This window comes from Pongo abelii, chromosome 1, assembly GCF_028885655.2.
Source record: "Pongo abelii isolate AG06213 chromosome 1, NHGRI_mPonAbe1-v2.0_pri, whole genome shotgun sequence".
NCBI classification, from domain to species: Eukaryota; Metazoa; Chordata; class Mammalia; order Primates; family Hominidae; genus Pongo; species Pongo abelii.
Genome location: NC_071985.2, coordinates 1135656 through 1157341, shown reverse-complemented (window position 1 = coordinate 1157341; position 21686 = coordinate 1135656). Strand labels below are relative to the sequence as shown.

At 38.8% G+C, this 21686-nt stretch overlaps 1 long non-coding RNA gene and 1 pseudogene across 2 annotated transcripts in view; one reads left to right on the top strand and one right to left on the bottom strand.

The window, feature by feature from the left end:
• Positions 1–16378, bottom strand: part of LOC129060726 (uncharacterized) — a 30955-nt gene extending 14577 nt beyond the window's left edge. Inside the window, exons 1-2 of one of the 2 annotated variants that reach the window (XR_008527629.2) lie at positions 16201–16378; positions 14831–14936 (exon numbers count right to left, since the gene is read on the bottom strand). This is a non-coding gene — a long non-coding RNA (uncharacterized LOC129060726). The remainder of the gene's footprint in view (positions 1–14830; positions 14937–16200) is intronic. The other variant, XR_008527628.2, reaches the window with a different exon arrangement.
• On the top strand, positions 8800–10352 carry LOC100456254 (3-keto-steroid reductase/17-beta-hydroxysteroid dehydrogenase 7-like; annotated as a pseudogene).
• Positions 16379–21686: the final 5308 nt, after the last annotated feature.

Genomic DNA, 21686 nt, shown 5'->3' with positions numbered 1-21686 from the left:
CAACATAGATAGAACCAGAGGGCATTATGTTAAGTAAAATAAGCCAAGCTTAGAAAGACAAATTTTGCATGTTCTCACTGTAATATGGGAGGTAAAAATCAAAGCAATTGAACTCATGAAGATAGAGAGTAGAATGGTGGTTCCCAGAGACTGAGAGGGTAGTAGGGAGTGTGGCGGAAAGTAGCAATAGTTAATGGGTGCAAAAATGTCATTTAAAATGTGAATAAGATCTAGTATTTGATACACAACAAGGTGACTACAATCAACAGTAATTTATTGTATAATTAAAAATAAGAGAATGGAATTGGAATGTTCCTAACACAAATAAATTATAAATGCTTGAGGCGATGAATGCCCCAATTACCCTAATATAATTTTTACACATTGTGTATCTGAATCAAAACATCACAGGTACCCCATAAATATACACATCTCTATGTACCCATAAAAGTTAAAAATAAAAAATTTTTAAAAATAGAAAATATAATGAGTTTTCTTTTAAAAAATGACTTACTCTATACCTCGAATCTGGCGCATGAAGATTCCAGATGTCCTCCGAGGCTTGTTTTCAATGCTTCTTTATTCATTTATAGAGTGCTTACTAAAGGCCAGATCTTTCTGTTGGCAAACTTCAGTGAAAACAATGCAGTGAGTCAAATTCCAAAGGTGTGTGGGAAGTCACTTTCTCAAAACACCAGCATCTCCATGCTGTGCTTAGAGAGAGGGTGTGTGAGGAGCAGAGGAAAAAGCTATCCCAGGAGATTGCGATGGGAGTAGTACCATGAAGAACACAGGTGGGGGTATAACAGGTGAGGTTCAGAGTTTAGCACAGCCCCAGGGGAGCAGATTAAAAAAAAAAAAGACTAGGAGATGTGTTACAGAAAAAATGGAGAGCAGGATCAGGCAGACACTGCAGGTCATGGGAAGTAGTTTGTTTACTGTGAGTGAGAGAAAAATCTGGATGGTTTTGAGTAGAGGAGTAGAATGATCCGACTTATATTTGAACTTTTTGTCTTATCTATTTATTTTATTGTATATATTTAAAGTGTATGTTTTGATATGAATGTACATAGTGAAATAATAATACAGTCAGGCAATCTAACATATCTGTCACCTCACATAATTGCCTTTTGTGTGTGAGTATGTAGTAAGGACACCTAAAATCTGCTCTCAGCAATTTTTTAGTTTACAATAAAATATTATTAGTTATGGTCCTCATGCTGTGCATAAAATGCCCTGTTGAATAAAAGTATTGAGAGTGTCCATCCTTGTCTTGTTCCTGATCTTAGAAGAAATGTTTAAACTTTTCATTCTTGCAAATGATGTTAGCAGTGGGCTTGTGATTTATGGCCTTATGATTTTGTACCTAATTTGTTGAGAATTTTCATTATGAAAGGAATTGTATCAAAGGCCTTCTCAGGCTCTATTGAAATGGTCTATGGTTTGGTCCTTCATTCTGTTAATGCAGTAGATCACATTTATTGATTTGCATATTCTAAACCCACTTGCATCTGAAGGAAAAATCCAGATTTATTATGATGAATGATCTTTTTAATGTGCTGTTAAATTTGATTTGCTAGTATTTCACTGAAGATTTTTGCATCTATGTTTATCTGGAACATGGGCCTGTAATTTTTCTTTTCTTGCAGTATCCTTGTCGGGATTCAGTATCAGAGTAATACTGGCCTCATAACATGATTTTAGAAGTGTTCCTTCATCTTCAATATTTTTGAAATGTGTAAGGGAGAACTGGCATTAGTTATTCTTTAAAGATTTGATAGAATTTACCCGTGAAGCCACCAGTGACTGGGTGTTTTTGTTGTTGCTGTTATTGTTTATGTTTTTAAAAAAGGGGACTTAGTTTTGTTGCTATTTTCTATTGTCTTTCTGGACTTCATTTTTATTTTTCTCTGCTTTTTTCTTTGTTATTTCCTTTCTCCTACTAATTTTTGGTTTAGTTTGCTCTTTTTTCTCTAGGTTCTTGAGCATAATGTTAAGTTTTATTAAGATCTTTCTTGGGCCCGGCGCGGTGGTGCACACCTGTAATCCCAGCACTTTGGGAGGCCAAGGTGTGTGGATCACCTGAGGTCAGGAGTTCGAGTCCAGGCTGACTAACATGGTGAAACCCCATCTCTACTAAATACAAAAAAAAAAAAAAAAAAAACAACAACAATTACCCGAGCGTGGTGGTGCATGCCTGTAATCCCAGCTACTCAGGAGGCTGAGGCAGGAGAATCACTTGAACTTGGAAGGCGGAGGTTGCAGTGAGCCAAGATAGTGCCATTGCACTTCAGCCTAAGCAAAAAGAGCGAAGCACCGTCTCAAAAAAAAATCTTTATTTTTCATGTAGGCATTGGTGCTATAAATTTTCTTATTAGAACTGCATGACTGCATCTCATAAGTTTTAATATGTTGTGTTTTCATGCTTGTTTGAATCAACATGTGTTTTTTGATTTCCTTTTTAATTTCTTCTTCGAACCATTAATTGTTTATAAGCATGTTAATTTCAACATATTTGTGAAGTTTTCTGAGATTCCACTATTATGGTTATCTAGTTTCATAGCACGTAGTCAGAAAAGATACTTGATATGATTTCATTCATCTTAAACTTGTTAAAAATCACGTTGTGGCCTAACATTTGGTCTATGCTGAATAATGTTTAACGTGCACTTGAGAAGAACATATCTGCTGCTGCTGTTGGATGGAATGTTTGGTATGTGTCTGTTGGGTCCATTTGGTCTAAAGTGTAGTTGAAGTCCAATCCTTACTGATTGACTGCTGGATGATTACTAACACATCAGTTCATAGTTGAGTGTGGAGTATTGAAATCCCCTACTATTACTTTATCACTATCTCTCTTTTCAGATAAAGTATTTGCTTTATATATCTGGTATGCTGATGTTACATTCATATATATTTGCAATTGTTATATCTTCTTGATTGATTAACCCCTTTATCATTATATAATAACTTTGTCTATTTTTACAGTTTTGACTTAAAGTCTATCTTATGTAAGTATAGCTACCTCTGCTCTCTTTGATACCCATTTGGATGGAATATCCTGTCATCCTTATACTTTCAATCTACATGTGTCCTTTACGATGACATGAATCTCTTGAAGGCAAGGTATATTATCTATGCACCCACTTTATGTCTTTTGATTGGAACATTTAATTCATTTGCAGTTGATAAACTGGATAGTACTTACTGCTGCCATTTTGTTAAATATTTTCTGGAGTTCTTTTGTGTGTTTTTTTTAATAGATTATTTGTTCCTTTCTTCACCTTTCGCTGTCTTCCTTTGTGATTAGATTTTCTCTAGTGGTGTGCCTTGATTCCTTTCTTTTTATCCTTTTTGTATCTACTATAGGTTTTGGCTTTTTTGGTTAGGATGATAATAACTTAAAACATTTTATACTTATAACAGGCTATTTTAAGGTGTTAACAATTTAACTTTATCTACATTAAATTTAAAAACTCTATTACTCCTCTCATTTTAAGTCTCTTATGTCACAATTTATGTTTTTTATGTTGTAAACAAATTTCTGTTGCTATTATTATTTTAATAGTTTTGTATTTTTCATACTGTGATAGTTAATTTTAGGTGTCAAACTTGACTGGATTAACAGAGGCTTAGGTGACTGGTGAAGCTTTGTTTCTAGATGTGTCTGTGAGGGTGTTTCCAGAGGAGATTAACATGTGAGTCAATGTACTGAGAGAGGAAGGCCTGCCCTTAATGGGGCTGGGGTGTGTGTGTGTGGCGGGGGTGGGGGGGGGCGGGGGTGCTGGCTAAAACAAACAGTAGGCAGAAGGGGGATTTTTTTTCTCTCTTTCTGTTATCTCTCTCTTCAGGAGTGAGATGCCTCTCCTCCTTTGGCCCTCAGACATCAGACTCCAGATTCGTCAGCTTTTGGACTGTGGGACTTGCACTAGCGGCCTCCCAAGGGCTCTTGGGCTTTTGGCCTTGGGCTTGGGGCTGCACCATCAGTTTCCCTGGTTCTGAGGCTTTCAAACTGAATCACAATACCAGCTTCTCTGATCATCCAACTCACACTTGGCCTTTCTGGGACTTCTCTGCCTCTGATTATGTGAGCCAATTCCCCTCAATAAATCCCCTCTCATATATCCTATTGGTTATGTTTCTCTGAAGAACTCTAATATAGGTTTAAAATTACTAATACATCTTTCAAATTACACATTTCACACAACATCTAATAATCTGACTAGGCTCTCAGTTCATAATTAAGAGTGAGGAAGCTTATTGGGTATTCTAGGAGCAAAGAATGAGCTTATCAATAGCTGAACTTCATCAAGAAAAGATGCAGAGGTTTTAAGGGATCTCAAATACAAATTTTTTCCAGAATTCAGTTTCCCCAGAAGGGAAGCATATAAAATATTTGGCCAGCTGAATGTAAGACTGTCACTTGAATTTTGTAAAATAAAATTAAGGGTTTCAAAATATATAATGTCTGTATTCACTAAAGGACCCTATTGATTTGTATTCCTTATTCCCACTACTATTTGTGGGGTGCCTGATATCTCTGAGGCTTATCTCTGCTTCAACTTCTGCAGAACCTACATTCCACTACTTTTACCAGGAGTTGGAGTAATTTCTTAACTTTTGAGATGAAGAAAAGGCCAAGAGTTGTGTTACAATATTAAAATAAAATAAGCTGGGCACACAGTGGCTCATGCCTGTAATCCCAATGTTTTGGGAGGCAAAGGTGGAAGGATCACTTGAGACCACGTGTTTGAGACAAACCTGAGCAACCTGGAGAGACCCCCATTTCTACAAAATAAAAAAATAAAAACATTATCTGGGTATGGTGCTGCACACCTGTAGTCCTTGCTACTCAGGAGGCTGAGGTGGGAGGATCCTTTGAGCCCAAGAGGTTGAGGCTGCACTCACTGAGCCATGATTGTGACACTACACTTCAGCCTGGGTGACAGAGCAAGACCCTGCTTCTAAAATATTATAACAAAAGATGATAAAATAAAATAGTTACCCCAACATCTAGCATGACAATTAAATAATACTGTAAGTGCTGCAGTAGGTCTTCAAGCATGCATACAGAAAATAAATATAATATGGGAAAAAATGTTTTTAGGCAGTGGACATCAGAGCACAAAACTGTCAATTCTAAATGAATATTAGTGGAAAAATACTATGCAACTATTTTTTACTGGGAAAGATATGATAAATATGTATTTCCTGTTTTGAAGCATCCAGAATTGGAGGAGACATACACTCAAAAGTTAAGCACCAATCCAAAATTCAAATTTAAAGTTATTAATATCATAAAATTGAATTGAATTAAAAGCAAAAACATAAAAATAAATAAAATAATATTCATATTGTTCTAAGTGTCAGTACATCATCCAGATAAGCTGTAAAATTTAATACTGTTCCAACAATACCTTTATAATTGAAGTGGTGTCACTGTCTGGGGTAAATATCCAGGATTCACTGTCTCCCACAAAGAAGATTTAGGACACGGACACACACCAGGAGTTCAGGAGCAGAGGTTTAATAGGCAAAGGAAAGAGAAAAGAAAATAGAGCTCTCTCTAGTAAGAAAGAGGGCCTTCCGAAAGGAGGGACCAGCCAGCATCGGAGTTCGCTGGATTTTATAGGCAGGCTTGGGGAAGTGGTGTCTGATTTACATAGGGCCCACAGGTGTGACATTTGCATAATGCCGGGGGAAGGCTGGCCACGTCACCTTAATCTGATTATGCAATGGGCTTTCCACTTGACCAGGGCGTCTTGTTTGCTTTTTACTGTACACCTGGCTGGCAAAGAGAAGCAAAGATGGAGCCACCATTTTGAACGTGCCTGGTCCCAGGTAGCTTTTTCCCATCTGCATTCACCTGTGCAAGCTTCCAGCTTGCTTGTCTATGTCTGCAGCTCAATTTTATAGGCTGCTCTTTGTTAGAAAATGATTTTGGGGCTGCTTTACATTAAAAAGAGAAACTTTATCGAGGACTCCCATACCCTGCTTATGTAGTTTCTTATCTCCTATATCATAATTATGTCATCATTAAAATCTGTATCTATTCTATATCTGTATCTTTGTCTATGTCTAAATCTACATATTTAAAATTCAATACATTAATCTCACATTGCATTTAACTGTCATGTCCTTTTATTCTCCGTTAATCTGGAGTAGTTTATTAATCTCTCTGTGTTCATGAGTTTGACATTCTGAAGAATGAAGGTCAGGTACTTTGTAGAATGTCCCTTGATTTAAAATTTTCTGTGACTTCCTCAAAATTATAATCAGGTTGTTACAAGAAGGCAAGAATGTCAATTTGTTCCATTACTGTTGGTGCTAACTTTAATCACCTGGTTAAGATGGTGTCTGCCAGATTTCTCCACTTCGAAGTCATGCTTTTTCCCTTTGTAATGAATAAGAATTTTATGTGCATATACCTTGAGTCTAGGCTTCAGATGGAATTGTTTTCACATGGCATATACTTTTCTAAAATTCTGAGCAATATGCTTGGCCATTATTTTCTAGATCTCTTATAAAGTCCATTAGTCATCCCTTCATATTTGCATATCTCTTTATGTAGTTGTCCCTTAGAATTTGATATTTGTAATTTTAAATATTTCAACTTTATATAACTGACTTTTGTTCTTAACTAAGATGTCTGACCATGCTTCCATGCCTGATTGCCACTTACAGCTTCCTAATTTTACTGAGTCTCTAATTACATGCTTTACACTTTTACATGTAAATATCTCTACCATATTTGAATATTGGCCATTTAGATACCTGTGTAACTTGGAATCAAATTTATGATCTTTTTTTTTTAATGAAACTCAGACATGGTAGTCTGCCTCTTTGAGTGTGCAGTGATCTTTGAATGTGAATGTAGATATTTACAAAGTTGGTTATTTATAAAGTTACTGCTAGTGACATTAGAACACCTCAGCCATCTTTACGGCTGAAATGGTGCAGTAAAAGAGTAAAGCAAAAAGGAGAAAGAGATGGGAGGAAGTGGGGGCGGGCGGAAGTGCTGGGGGCGGAAGTGCTGGGGGCGGAAGTGCTGGGGGGCGAAAGTGCTGGCGGGCAGAAGTGCTGGCGGGCAGAAGTGCTGGCGGGCAGAGATGAAAGCTTCAATCAGATAGATGAAAGCTTCAATCAGATTATGCAACCAACCTGAGAGACTTTCACAAAAAAAGAACTGAAGATTAAATTCCCTAAACAGAACTTAATTCTATCTGCTCTGCAAATTCTCCTCATTGGCCTCATCTAACCAGAAGCCAAGGACGGTGACTTTGCTGATACAGTCCAGAAAACTTAGACTACAGGCCACAGTGCAGGCTGGAGGAGAGTTAACAATGGATCCAGAGGGGTGTATATATATATATATATATATATATATATATATATACATATTCTACACACAATCTGTAGATTATTTGTTACCTATCAGATCAGGATAAATTGTTCTTCAATTCATACCTTTCACAATTTTGAAAAAATGTCAGCCATTACCCCTAAGACATTATCTCTCATCCTTCTTTTTGATTCTTATTTTCTTTCTCGTTTCTTATATTCCTAACTTATTCCTGACTTCTGTGTATGTGTGTGTTTGTGAAATTTCATTTTTCTATTATCTGTTAAATGTTCTGGAAAATTATCTCAATGTAATAATTTTTTATTAAAATTGTATCGGAATTTCATTTTAAACAATAGTCTGCTTCCACATTTGAAGTTCTACTTGGCTCTTTCTCCAAATCTGTGTGGTCAATAATTATTCTCATACTTTATTTCTTAAACTTTTTTATTCTTTCAAGTGAATTTTTAAATATATGGTGCATATTTCTTTATATTTTGAGTTCAACAATTGCAACATACGGACTTCTTCCAAATTGAGAACTTTGAAACAAATCTTAAAAAAATTAGAAAAGTGTTCACATATTTTATAGTTCACAACTATAATTATGTGAATAAGAAACTCTTTGAGGTCCATTATATAAAGAGATAAGAATATAAAATAATTTACTAACTCAAAGTGAGATAAAATGAGAAATCAACATAATCATGAGTAATTGTGACTAAATGAATTTGAATACATACAATCTTGAGACATGATTTAGCTTTTTTTTTTTTTCCAAGACAGAGTCTTGCTCTGTCGGCAGGCTGGAGTGCAGTGGCGCAATTTCAGCTCACTGCAACCTCTGCCTCCCGGGTTCAAGTGATTATCCTGCCTCTGCCTCCCGAGTACCTGGGACTACAGGCACACACCATCATGCCCAGCTAATTTTTTTGTACTTTTAGTAGAGACAGGGTTTCAACACATTGGCCAGGGTGGTGTGGATCTCCTGACCTTGTGATCCGCCCACCTCAGTCTCCCAAAGTCCTGGTATTACAGACGTGAGCCACCACGCCCGGCCGATTTAACATTTTTTAACTTACTAAAAGATTTTTATTACATTATTCAGTCAAAGTCAACAAAAAGTTAGCAATAATACTGTCTTAAGAACTACTTTTAAATAGTCTAATTAATTTCCTAACTAAAATATTGATTTTTATTACGTTTATTTTTATAGGTAATAAAGTTATTACAGTAATGTGCATTAATATTAATCAAAATGTTAAAGCCAAAAAATAAAAATTTTAATCATTTGAAAGTAAAATTTACAATATGGGCAGATGGCAACACAATAAATCCAAAAAATCAAGATTTTATTTTATTTTTTAACAATTCATGAATGGGATCCAAATACATATGGTAGCACTCATTAAAAACAGTATTTGGCTAAAGTCAAGGTTACAACTGAATCTCTTCATCATAGCATAAACTGCTTGAAAATTAATTTAGGCCTGGAAGTGTGCAGGCACGAATATGCAAAAGGTGTTTTTGATCACCGGGGCGAGGAGTGGCATTGGCCTAGCCCTCTGAAAGTGACTGCTGGTGGAAGATGATGAGCTTCATCTGTTTGACATGCAGGAACATGAAGCAAGACAGAAGCTGTCCGTGCTGCTCCGCTGGCCTCTCACCCCACCACCATCTCAGCTACCTGCAGTCAGTTTTCTGGGCCTCCAAGTGACTTAAGCAAAGGTTTCAGAAATTAGACTATATATAAGTCGAAATGCTGGGATCATGCCCAATCCACAGCTAAATGTCAAAACACTTTTCTCTGACCTCTTTTGAAGAAAAGTGATTCATATGTTCTCCATAGCTGAAGGCCTGCTGACCCAGGATAATGAGATTACTGCTAATGGACTTCAGGAGGTGTTTAAGAACAATGTCTTTGGCCATTTTATCCTGATTCAGGAACTGGAGCCTCGCCTCACCATGGTGACAATCCATCTCAACTTATCTGGACATCATCTCGAAATGCAAGGAAATCTAATTTCAGCATCAAAGATGCTGCCAAGCATCTTTGTCAAGCCAAGAAGAGGCAAGGAGCCCTACAGCTCTTCCAGATATGCCACTGACCTTCTGAGTGTGGCTTTGAACAGGAACTTCAACCAGCAGGGTATCTATTCCAATGTAGTATGTCCAGGTAGAGCATTGACCAGTTTGACATATGGAGTTCTGGCTCCCTTTGTGTGGACACTGTTGATGCCACTAATATGGCTGCTTCGCTTTTTTGCAGATGCATTCACTTTGACACCATACGATGGAATAGAATCACTGGTATGGCTTTTCCACCAAAAGCTCGAATCTCTCAATCCTCTGATCAAATATCTGAGTGCCACCACTGGCTTTGGAAGAAATTACATAATGACCCAGAAGATGGATCTACATAAAGACATTGCTGAAAAATTTTATCAAAAGTTACTGGAACTGGAAAAGCATGTTAGGGTCACTATTCAAAAAACAGATAGCCAGGCCGGGCACAGTGGCTCATGTCTGTAGTCTCAGCACTTTGGGAGGCCAAGGCGTGAGGATCACATGAGACCAGGAGTTCGAGACCAGCCTGGGAAACATAGTGATACCCTATCTCTACAAAAAGAAATACAAAAATTAGCTGGGCCTGGTGGTATGCGCCTATAGTCCCAATTACTCGGGAGGATGAGGTGAGAGGATTGCCCGAGGCTGGGAGGTGAAGGTTGCAGTGAGCTGAGATTGTTCCACTGCACTCCAGCCTGGGTGACAGTGTAAATATAGACACATCAATCAATGGAACAGTTTAGAGAGCCTAGAAATAAGTGGAGCCCATGCACCCATAGTCAACTAGTTTTTGATGAAGATGCCAAAAATATACAATAGGAAAAGGAAAAAGACAGTCAATAAAAGGTGTTGGGAATACTGGATATCCATATGCAAAAGCATAAAATTAGACCTTATCTCATACTATATACAAAAGTCAACTCAGAATGAATTAAAGACTTGACATAAGGCCTGAAGCTGTAAAACTCCTAAGAAAATATACAGTTAAAACTATATAACATTGGTCTGGGCAATTTTTTTAAAAAATTTGACCCCAAAAGTACGACCACAAAATCAAAAATAGACAAATAGACAAATGGAATTACATCAACATAAAAATCTTCTGCACCACAAAGTGTCACCTGACACCTGTAAGAATGGATATAATAAAAAAAGACAAAAGATAAGTGTTGGTGAGGATGTGAGAAAAGGGAACCCTTGTACACTGTTGGTGAGAATGTGAATTAGTACAGCCATAATGGGGGTTCCTCAGAAAACTAAATATTGAACTACCATATAATTCATCAATCTCACTTCTGGGTAATTACCCATAAGATTGAAAATCAATATGTCAAAGAGATGTCTGTACTCCCGTGTTCGTTGCAGCATTATTCACAACAGCCAAGTTCTGGAATCAACCTAAGTATCTATCAAGGTATGAATGGGTAAAGAAAATGTGGCATATATACACAATAAAATGCAAGTCATCCTCAAAGTGGAAGAAACTCTGTCATTTGTGACAACATGGATGGAAATGGAGAACATTATGCTACGTGAAATAAACCAAACACAGAAAGAGAAAAACCACATGCTCTCACTTATATGTGGAATCTAAATCAATTAAACTCACAGAAGCAGAGAAATAAACTTGAAGCCAGACCCTCTAGCTATAACTGGAAAGCCAGGGGTTTTGGTTGTGGACTCGATTTCTTTCTATCCTCATGTTGAAGGTGAACATGGGCTTTTCCACTCTCTGCACTGAGCTGGGGGGATCTGTGGCAAATGCCTGTGTGCACATTCATGCTGCACCCTTTGATACAGAGCAGATGGCTCTTGGAAATTAGCCCATTGTATGTCTACCTTTTTGTTTTCTGTGGTCCAGGGCCACACAGGAATGCAAAACTTCATTGACTCCCAGGGCTAGGTCATGAAAGAGATAGTCACTTGAGTGTGAGCTATAGTAGTTGTAGCACCTGATGCATGGATAAGCTGCTTCAAGGAAGAATGGACAGATTGGGTTTATCACTGAGGTGGGCCAGAGGAAAGGCTTGGGAAGTTCTTAGCTCTGGCTCAGGCAGCCAGAGGGCTATTGTCTGTCTGCCCTGTTAGCTCCTCAATGCAAGTTTATTATCAGGCTGTCAAGTATCTACTGGAAATGTGTGCTGTAAACCTCTTCCGAGAGATTTAGAGCTGCATGTCCCAGCCCTTTTTCTGCAACACTACTCTCAAAGGTGTAGCCCCCAAAATGGAAATGTTTGCAGTCTTGTTTAAAACCACCTCTTTGTTCGTGATCTCAGATGACTCACATATGCCAAGGCCCTTCTGCATCCAGAGCTAGAAAGTTTAGGATGCAGTCTCTCCAGTGGAAGCGGTAAAACTTGAGGCATTCGATGTTCCGACAATCTCCTTCCCAAGAGAGATGAATAGATCTGGATTTATCTCTGAGGCAAGCCCAGGAAGAAGGCATGGGAAGTGCTGATTTTCCTCTCAGGCTGCCAGCAGGCTACAATTTGTCTGACATTGCAAATCCACGATGGAACTGAGAAGCCATTAGAAGAGTGTGTTTTTGGGGAAAAACACTGAGCTCTGTTCCCAAAAGGTGGAGCCCCTGGGAACACATCCACAGTCTTATCAATAGCAAACTGCCTCCCTTTTTCTTGTGTTATAGACAGACTTGCTCATGCCTAATCCCCTCTGCTCTCAGAGATGGTGAATTAGGAGCCATGCCATGGGGGACCTTAGAGTTATGGTGATATATGTGAGGTCCGAACTGTTTTCTCCACAGGGAAGAGCTGAGTGTTGAGGATTCCTTTCCTGATTGTCCTTAGAGTTAGGGTGGTATATGTGAGGTCTGAACTCTCTTCTCCACAGGGAAGAGCTGAGTGTTGAGGATTCCCTTCCTGATTGTGTGGCACAGTGCCTAGAGCAGGGTCCATGCTGGAGTGTGCCTCAGCTTTCCCTACCCTTCTGATGTGGATGTTTTCTTTGTTGCGCAGAGGGTAGGAGTCTCTCAACAACTGGTTTCTTTCTCCCAGAGAGAACTGATCTATAAATACATGTTTATTGGCACATCCTTGGGTGTCATTTATTTTCCATTCATCCTAATTGCTTTTGTTTCACAGTTTATCCTATCCTCTCTTTTTGTTGTTAACATATTATTTTAGTGTTTCCTTTCATTTCTCCTATAGAATTCTTAGGTATACTACATAATATTACTATTATTTTTAGTATTTGTTTTAAAGCTAATATTGTATATTTAATTTATTAAAATATATAATAGTTCATATTGTACAACTATACCACACACTTTATAGTTCATCCTTCTTCCTCTCGAAAACAACAGTAAAAATGTCTAGACCTGCACTTCCTGCATCCCGTTTCCTTTTTCCTAGTCACATTTCCTATTCCAAAAATGTAATAACTATTAGACAATTTTTGTCATATGTATTACTTCTATTTATTCCACATTACATTTTCATGCTGTTTATGCTTTAAGCAGTCTCTTGTTTTTTAAATTGCAAGAAAAAATAAAGCAAAGTCTTTGTTATGACCTAACTTAATAACAATTTCTGGTGCATTCTGTTTCATTTAATTGATACAATTTTCCATTGGTAATCATTTCCCATTTACCTGTAGATACCTTTTAATATTACTTATTATCTACATGTGTAGTGACAAATACTTTCTGCATTCTTATGGCTCTAATCAGAAAGTTATTATTCTGGCCGGGTGCGGTGGCTCATGCCTGTAATCTCAGCACTTTGGAAGGCCGAAGTGGGCAGATCACCTGAGGTCAGGAGTTTGAGACCAGCCTGGCCAACATGGCTAAACCCCGTCCCTACTAAAAATACAAAAAAATGAGCTGGGCGTGGTGGCGCATGACTGAAATCCCAGCTACTCAGGAGGCTGAGGCAAGGGAATCGCTTGAACCCGGGAGTCAGAGGTTGCAGTAAGCCCAGATCACGCCACTGCACTCCAGCCTGGCCAACAGAGTAGGACGCTGTCTCAAAAAAAAAAAAAAAAAAAAGACAGAAAAAGAAAAAAGAAAAGGTAGTATTCTATATCACAGTTTGGAAGGATATAGATGTTTGATTTCCATGGCTTTTTGTTTATATAGTTGCTCATTTTATTCTTTCAGCCTTTAAAACATGTCTTTCAGTTGTCGTCTGCCTACCATTGTTATTGATGAAAACTCAATGACTATTTTTAAACTTTTCCCCCAGCATCCAATGTGTCATTTTTTAATGGTTCTTTTTAAATTTTATTTTGAGGTTTAGTTTGAAACAGACTAGTATGTGCCAAGATGTTATTTATTGTATTGTTTGGGTTTTATTATCTTTTTTTTTTTTGAAATCTAGGATTTTTAAAATACAAATTGGGAATTATTTAGTTACTAGTTTTGTATATTTGTTTTCTTTCACAGTTTCACTAATCCTAAGTGTGACTGCAATTATACATAAGTTAGAGAATGTTCTACTGTGACAAAACTCCCTGTTGGTATGCTCATTTTTCTGTATTGTTTTTCCTTTTATACTTCAGCTTAGATAATTTATATTATTTTACTTTCATGTTCAATTTTCCATTTTTTTCTGTTATCCCTATTAGCAGTTTAGATGTGCACTATGTTTCCTGAAGCTTATATCAGCATGGTCACTCTAAAACAAAATTTCTGATATTATCAATTCCCAAACAATTATTTTCTGATCGTACAAAAATGTTTTCCTCTTTGTCCTTGACAAATCCATTGTCTTCATTTTTTTGTTTTTTTGTTATTTTTCTCCAATGATCATGTATTCCCTCATTGCCTCTCTCATTACAAATGTTGGCAATTAATTTTTTCAGAATAACCTTAATACTAAATTATAAAATACTTATACTTAAACAAACTGTGAAAGATAGAAAAAAATCAATATAAAGAAATATTTTAAGCACTTTATTTAGGCATTTTACATTTCCTCATCCAAAAAGCAAATGCCATTAGTAAAAATGAATGAAAATGATGAATTAAAAAATTAATGACCTATATTCAAAGTAATATAGAGTTTAAGCCCATAAAACAACTTCTGAAATTATATTCCAAGGATGGATTTATGTTTAAGTGTATTTGTGTTGAGAAGAGACGTGCTCTGAAAACTTTACTTTCCACAGTACATAGATATGAAAAAAAATATATATAAATATATATATATATACACACACTCTTACCCACCACCACATCCTCTTACTACCTATAATGAAAAGTTTCATTAATGAAACACAATATTGGAAATTTAAATTGCACATAAACCTGGTACATTTCATTATGAAAACTGGAAATTTTTTCATAACTAAGACCATGTATTCATTTACAAATGTCTTAGGACTTTGTTAGAATCATCATTGATGAAGCTGAATATATCCAGGACTAAGAGGATTCTCAGAGAATCCTCATGTGGACCTTACCCCTTTGAGCAAGCTCTGTCCTCTGGCCAAGGCGTCCTTCAGTGCATCTTTCATGGCTTAATTCCGCAGACTGAAGATGAAGGGATTCAGGAGGGGTGTGATGACGCTGGAGAGGATAAAGAGGATCTTGTTGAGGTGCAGGCTGCTCTTCTGTGAGGGGCGAACACAGACAAAGATGGAGATCCCATAGCCCGTGGAGACCACCGCGAAGTGAGAGGCACAGGTGGCAAAGGCTTTGCGTTGACCTTGGCCTGAGGGTATCTTCAGAATGGTGGAGATGATGTAAACATAGGAGACCACTGTGAGTGAGAGGGAGCTGATGAGCAGGACTAGGGAGCTGAGAAAGTCCAACAGCTCAATGGCACGAATGTCAGCACAGGCCAGGTGGAGCAGAGGGGCGCTGTCACAGAAAAAGTGCTCAATCACGTTGGGACCACAGTATGGCAGTCCTGCCTTGAAGACGGTGGAGGGAGGATGAGGAGAAAGCCACCCACCCAGGAAAGGATGACGAGGTGGGCACAGAGTGAGCTGGTCATAATTGCAGGGTACTGAAGAGGACTGCAAATGGCCACATAGTGGTCGTAGGACATGACAGCAGAAGGAATAAACTCAGTGCATCTGGAAAGAAAATAGAAATAGGACTGTGCAGAGCATTCGCCAATTCCTCTCTGACAGGAAGCCCTCCAGCATCTTAGGAACAGCACCGGTTATGGTTAATATTTCACTGAAAGAGAGATTGCTGAGGAAGAAATACATGGGTGAGTGGAGCCTGTAATCCACAAGAATCAGGGTAATAATAAGGATGTTTCCAAGGACTGTCACCAAATAGGCTTATAAAAAATCACAAAGAGGAGGCCCCCAAGGGCTCCAGTGGTTGGTATCCCCACAAGAATAAACTCAGTCACCAATGTCCAATTTCCCCTTTCCATGCTTCATATCTCATTTTACTGTAAAGAGAGTTATAGAGGAAACAAGGTAATTCACTTATCAAACTACAAACTTCAGGATAAAGTGAGAAGAAATAGTTTTAGCCCCTTTTTTTGTTTCTAACAAAATTGAGCAACATGGTTGAAATTATGGTTGAATGCAATATTTCCTATAAAAATCCAGATTAAGATATATGATAATCAACTTCTCTAAATCTGTCTTTCTTTGTTATATTCCATAATTATTGGGAGGGGGAGGATATATGTTAAATATATTAGACTTATATTTCCTAGGTCTAATAATATATTTAACATATTGACCTATATTTCCTAGGTCTAATATATTTAACATATTTAACAAATTTGTCACGTGTTAATAAATGGACCAATAAAAGATGTAGTTGGTAGTTGTAAATATCATAGTGGTTTATTTTCAATGTTTACCTTGTGGGGACTAAGCTACCTGGGATGTTGAGAGCACATGCAGAGGGCTCAGGATTCCAGTTCGAAGTCAGTGCGGCAGCTATGGCTTCCAGTGTCACATTGGACCATAGGCGCACACGGCAGCCAATTATAACAGAGGCACTTGAGCACCTAGGATTCTGGAACTCCAACTGCTCCAACTGCCAGTAAGGGTGGAAAACTACAGATGAATTAGTTTACCCTCCTTCACACACTGAAAATTATTGTCTCTGTAAGTTTAAACATATTCCCCTTTTCTAACTTTTATTTATCTTTGCATTGTATGGAAGCACATGGAGGTTAATTTATTCTTCAAAATCTTGCAGTTGGTATAAAAATACTATAGAAATAAAGTATAAATATTTGCAAAAGTGTTGATAATTTTTCAATCTTTTACAAAACTATCTTTGATAGGATCAACTAAATGTTTGAATAAAAGTTTGTGTCTCAATTAGCTGGAGATAAAAAAAGTATCTGAGACAAGGTTTTGCTGATGTAGATTAGTGCCAACATTGCCCATATGGAGCAAAAATTTGCAATAATTTGGTATTATTGCAAACTTGTGAATTACAGAAAGAATTCTCAAGTGTAAAAATTATCATAGGCTGGTGTGGTGGCTCACGTCAGTAATCCTAGCATTTTTGGGAGGCCGAGGTGGGAGGCTCGCTTGAGCCCAGTAGTTGGAGACCAGCCTGGTAACATAGAGAGGCACCACCTCTAGAAATGATTTAAAAATTAGTCGGGTGTGGTGGCACATGCCTGTAGTCCCAGCTACTCAGGAGGCTGAGGCAGGAGGATTGCTTGAACCCAGGAGGTCAAGGCTGCAATGAGCTGTGATCGTGCCACTGCACTCCAGCCTAGGAAACAGTGTGAGACAGAGTCAGACCCTGTCTCAAACATATACAAAATAAATAAATTAATTAAAATTATCATATAAAAATAAGTAGAACTGTATAAACTATAGTAAGATTATAAAACTTTGGCATCAGTGGAGCATGATTATCTCAACAAAGAAAAATGGGAATAATGAGAGAAACACAATCTGTTTACACAATGAGAAATAAAACAAATTTTAGAAAACAATGGAAATATGAATTATGAATCTGCAACAATAAGAATTGTATCAATAAACATGAATATATTAATTTTTACTGTTATAAATATCAGATTGAAATATAAAGCCCTATGCAGTTTGCTAGAATAAATATACTAAATATAAAAGCTTAAAATGCAAAAGAGAGGCCGGGCACAGTGGCTCACCCCTGTAATCCCAGCACTTTGGGAGGCTGAGGCAGGCGGATCACCTGAGGTCAGGAGTTCAACACCAGCCTGGTCTACATGGCGAAACTTTGTCTCCACTAAAAAAGATACAAAAATTAGCCAGGCGTGGTAGTGGGTGCCTGTAATCCCAGCTACTCGGGAGGCTGAAGCAGGGAGAATGAACCCAGGAGGTGGAGGTTGCAGTGAGCCGAGATCGTGCCACTGCACTCCAGCCTGGGCGACAGAACAAGACTCCGTCTCAAAAAAAAAAAAGAAATAAAAAAAGGTACACAGGCAAGCTAGTATGACAATAAATCAATCACACTCTATTTCAACTAAGCTTTCATTTTTGCTCCCAAATCCACCCGCGTCTTCAGTCAGCTGTCAATCTCACTCTGCAAGATGAGTATGGAATGCCTTTGCCACTCTTTAAATCCTGACCTACACCGTCTATGGTAAATAAGAACAATTGACCTTGTCACCAAACGTGTCATGTAACTCCTCAGCTGGGAAATTGTACAAGTGCCATCTCCATTTCTTTCCTTTTTTATTTGAGACAGGGTCTCACTCTGTTGCCCAGGGTAGAGTGCAGTGGCACAGTCATGGCTCACTGCAGCCTGCACCTACTGGGTTCAAGTGATCCTCGTGCTTCAGCCTTCTGAGTAACTAGGATTACAGGCACATGCCACCATGCTCAGATAATTTTTACTATTTTTGGTAGAGACATAGTCATACTCTGTTGCCCAGGCTAGTCTCAAATTCCCAGGCTCAAGCCATATTCCCGCCTTGGCTCCCAAAGTGCTAGGATTAAAGATGCGAGCCATTGAGCCTGGCCCTATCTCCATTTCTTTAAATCCTCATAAGACTACAATGATCCTCTCCTTTCTGCCTCCTACACTAAAGAAAACACTTCCCGTACTGAATGTTGGTATTTCCACATTTGAACAAGATGCCTTCTTGTTTTATCTCAGGCTATCGGTCATCACTTTCTATATTGATTCCTCAGATTTATTTTTTATCACTATGGACCTTTCCCATAAGTGTTCAAACTTACTTAGATGCTAACATCTTACAAAAGTACAACTGCCCCTCCAACACAATTTTTTCTTTCAACCTTTCAAAATTACGTGTCTCATGGCCGGGCACGGTGGCTCACCCCTGTAATCTCTGCACTTTGGGAGGCCGAGGCGGGCTGATCACCTGAGGTCGGGAGTTCGAGACCAGTCTGACTAACATGGAGAAACCCTGTCTCTACTAAAAATACAACAAATTAGCCAGGCGTGTTGGCGCCCACCTGTAATCCTAGCTACTCAGGAGACTGAGGCATGAGAATTGCTTGAACCTGGTAAGCGGAGGTTATGGTGAGCCGAGATAGCACCATTGTATTCCAGCCTGGACAACAAGAGTGAAACTCCTTCTCAAAAAAAAAAAAAAAAAAAAAAAAAAAAAGAAGAAGAATTACATGTTTCAGGATAATTATTTCACACACAATTGCTTCCATTGTTTTACAAGTCATTCCCTGCCCCATTTCCACTAGTCTGATATGCAGTATCCCCATGCCAAACATGCTGCCCTTCCCAGGAGCAACACTAAAGTCTGTGTTGAGAAGTTTGATGAAAACACTTTAATCCTCATCTTCCGTGTTGACTGCCTCTTCCTTTTCACAACACTCTCATGCCTTAGAGAAATGCAGCTACCTCCTAAGCTCCCCCAGCCTCTGTGGTCATTCCTGCTAACTCCTTTTGGGATTTCTTTTCCTTCAATTAAATTTAATGTTTTAAAATTCTTTTGTGCTGTTCTTCACTCTATTATATTGGTTTGCACTCTCCCTGAAAAAGTCGAATTTGTTTCCATATTTTCAAATATCATCTATATGTTAAAAACTTCCAAATTTTTAACTTTTAGCCAGGCCCCTCCTCTGAGCTCCAGATCTATACATCCAAATGTTCTTTTGGTGTAATTTCTTACTATCCCTAATGTGTGGATCAATAATTTTTTACTGTCCATATGCAGAGCCCTGCACCACCAAATTTAACACATTAGAAAGAAGCTTTTGGTAGAGTAACATAAGTCCAGTTAAACATAAGGCACAGCTAATATACTAATCAGAGATGACCACCTGCAAGGTAAGATATTGATTGTTTGGGTAGTCTACCGAAAAGCTGAAACCAATGAAACTTCTCTCCCTACCGCATCCATTTCCTGCTCTATCTGAGATTCTAATGCATCACCTTCCTTCTACCCAATATTTGAACCAGATGAATCAAAAAAAGACTGAGGACATTTCTCACAGGTCAAATCCCAGAAAGGAGAGAAAATGTGAGGGCTAGAAAAAGGCAGGTAAAAGAACCCAAGGACATGTGGTGGGGGAAATTACATGAGCTAGAGGGGGAAAGTGCATTGAACCCTGAGGCTCAGGGACCACTGCACTGGAACGAGTGAGACCGGAACAGGTACTCCCAACCTCGCCATCCATGAGGTACTTCCTGTGATGGATTACATCATGAAACCTAAAATCAAACCAGCTTCCGATCCCGCATGGGCTACAGCAATGACCCCAACAGCTCTTGCTCTCTTTTAGTCTTTTCTCTACGCAGCAATGGAATTCGCACATGCAAAATATATCATGTCATTCCCTAATTAGTATTAGTATGTTTTGATAATCATTTCCCTTAGGGCAAAATCTGAAAACCCTATGGGGTTTTTAATGACAGAGATGGATTAGCCCCTACCATTCTCTCCAGACTGAGCTCCTTCCTCTATCTCCCCAGTTCCTCAGCCTTCTCCTGCCACTCATGCCATGCTCTAGCTGGACTACTCTCCATTCTTGTTCTCCTCACTCTTGAAGCGTAGGTGAAGCGCTATGTAACTAGAAAGCTTCCCTAATCATGTATATTGACTCAGACTTGTCGTTCTGTGTTCATGCTCCAGCTTGCACTTTATTATTTCTTTCTTTTTTTTTTTTTTTTTTTTTGAGACAGAGTCTCGCTCTGTCTCCCAGGCTGGAGTGCAGTGGCATGATCTCGGCTCACTGCAAGCTCCACCTCCCGGGTTCACGCCATTCTCCTGCCTCAGCCTCCCGAGTAGCTGGGACTACAGGCGCCCGCCACCACGCCTAGCTAATTTTTTGTATTTTTAGTAGAGATGGGGTTTCACTGTGTTAGCCAGGATGGTCTTGATCTCCTGACCTCGTGATCTGCCCGCCTCGGCCTCCCAAAGTGCTGGGATTACAGGCGTGAGCCACCGCGCCCGGCCTCACTTTATTATTTCATAATGATCATCACAAGTAGAAATAAATCAATCATTGCTTTATGAATTGTTACATTTTTCTCCTCCTTTCTGCATTGGAAGGTCTATTAAGGTAAAGTCTTGCTTGGCCCTTTCTTTCTTTTTTCTTTTTCGTTTTTTTTTTTTTTTTTTTTGAGATGGAGTTTCATTCTTGTTGCCCAGGCTGGAGTGCAATGGCATGATCTCAGCTCACTGCAACCTCTGCCTCCTGGGTTCAAGTGATTCTCCTGCCTCAGCCTCCCTAGTAGCTGGGATAACAGGCATGCATCATGCCTGGCTAATTTTGTATTTTTAGTAGAGACGGGGTTTTTCCACGTTGGCCAGGCTGGTCTCGAACTCCCGACCTCAGGTGATCCACCCGCCTCGGCCTCCCAAAGTGCTGGGATTACAGGTGTGAGCCACCGTGCCTGGCTTGCTTGGTCCTTTCTATGTCATTGTCTTTCCAGGAAATTCAGACTGTAGCACAAGACATGGCCTGCATCATGAGATTAAAAATATTTGTAGAATTAATGAATCAAACAATGGGCAGGATTTGTAGAGATCTTCTAAACTGGCTGAATAAAATAAACTATAAAAGTGATTTAAGAGGCTGGGCACAGTGGCTCACCCCTGTAATCCCAGCACTTTGAGAGGCCGAGGCAGGTGGATCATGAGGTCAGGAGTTCAAGACCTGCCTGACCAACAGGGTGAAACTCCATCTCTACTAAAAAAAAAAAAAAAAAATACAAAAATTAGCTGGGCATGGTGGTGCACGCCTGTATTCCCAGCTACTCAGGAGGCTGAAGCAGGAGAATCGCTTGAACCTGGGAGGCGCAGGTTGCAGTGAGCCGAAATCGTGCCATCGCACTCCAGCCTGGGCGACAGAGTGAGACACTGACTCAAGAAAAAAAAAGTGATTTAAACATTTTAGTGACATCCTC